The following is a 1,613-nucleotide window of genomic DNA, read 5'->3' on the forward strand; positions in this document are numbered from 1 at the left end:
CCCCAGGGAGTGACTAGGAATAATGGGTGTAAACTAGTTGAGAGTGGATTTAGGTTAGATATTAGGAAGAAATTTTTCACAGTAAGGGTGACCAGGATCTGGAATGGGCTTCCAAGAGAGGTGGTGCTATCACCTAGCTTGGAGGTCTTCAAAAGGAGACTAGATAGTCACCTGGCTGGGGCCATCTGACCTCGGTCCTCTTTCCTGCCAGGGGCAGGGGGTCGGACACGATGATCCATTGTGGTCCCTTCCAACTCTACAATCTATGAATCTATGCACTAATTGGAAAAGTATATTATAGCAAAAAGTAACTGATGCTCTTGTCAGCATACCTTTATTGAAAATAGTCTGGAGTTGAATCAACGGATCCCATAGCAGCACTGGGCTGCTGCCTTCATTTCTTGGAGAAATTCAAAGAAGATGAATTTCACTGCTTTTCCATCAGCCTTCAAGCCTCGAGGTCTAGTATGATCCTGCAGCACAGGTGGAACTGAAAGGGAATTATATTCTCTGGGATTGCTTCAGCAAGGGGCCTCTCACAGATTCCCAACACTTCAGACAATCCAGAGCCTGGGGGTAGGGCAAGGCAAGTGGCCTCCAAGGGCCTGTCAATCCCTCCATTGAATCATTGGAAGGGACCTCAGGAGGTCATCTAGTCCAACCCCCTGCTCAAAGCAGAACCATCCCCAACTAGATCATCCCAGCTAAAGCTTTGTCTAGCCAGGTTTTGAAAATCTCCAAGGATGGAGCTTCCACCACCTCTCTGGGTAACCTATTCCAGTGTTTTACTACTCTAATAGTGAGAAAATTATTTCTAATATCTAACCTAAACTTCCCTTGCTGCAACTTGAAACCATTGCTCCTTGTTATGTCATCTGCCACCACTGAGAATAGCCTACCTCAGGGGTGGGCAAAATACAGCCTGTGGGCCAGATGCAGCCCGCCAGGCCATTCTATCCAGCCCTCAGGGCCCCTAAAAATTTTAGAAAATTAATATATATCTGCCCTTGGCTACCTGTCATGTGGCCTCCTGCAAAAATAATTCACCCCCCCTGGCCTACCTCCATCTTCTTTCTACCCCCTTCAGGTAATTGAAGGCTGCTATTAAGTCCCTTTTCAGTCTCCTCTTCTCTAGACTAAATAAGCCCAGTTCCCTCAGTCTTTCCTCATAAGCAGGGACCCGGGTTTTCCATTTCCCATGGAAAAACAATGTAAAACATGGATTTGCCCCCTTATTGGAGTAAAATGCAGATTTCTCTTTTTAGCAGAGAAACCTGTGGATTTTGCTATTTTGCAACAACCCCTCTGCAGGCTGGCAGACTTCTGGCCTGCAAGGTACTGAGAGGAAGCGGGAGGAGGGTGGTCAGGCAGGTGGCACCATGTCCATGTATGTGGCCCCAGGCAGCCTGGAGAGCAGCTCCCACAGATAAACTGGGGGAAGGATTGAGGCCCCCATAGAAAGGGAGGCAGGGGGGGAGCTGCGCACAGCTGCGCATGGCTGCAGCGGGGACTGCTGCCCAGCGGGGTGGTGTGTAGGGCTTGGGGCCCGGGGCCACAATTCACAGCTGCAAGGCCCCACCAGGGAGAGAGACGTGGCCACCAGCGGCTTGTTT

Source organism: Alligator sinensis, unplaced genomic scaffold, assembly GCF_000455745.1.
Source record: "Alligator sinensis unplaced genomic scaffold, ASM45574v1 scaffold2302_1, whole genome shotgun sequence".
Taxonomy (NCBI): Eukaryota; Metazoa; Chordata; order Crocodylia; family Alligatoridae; genus Alligator; species Alligator sinensis.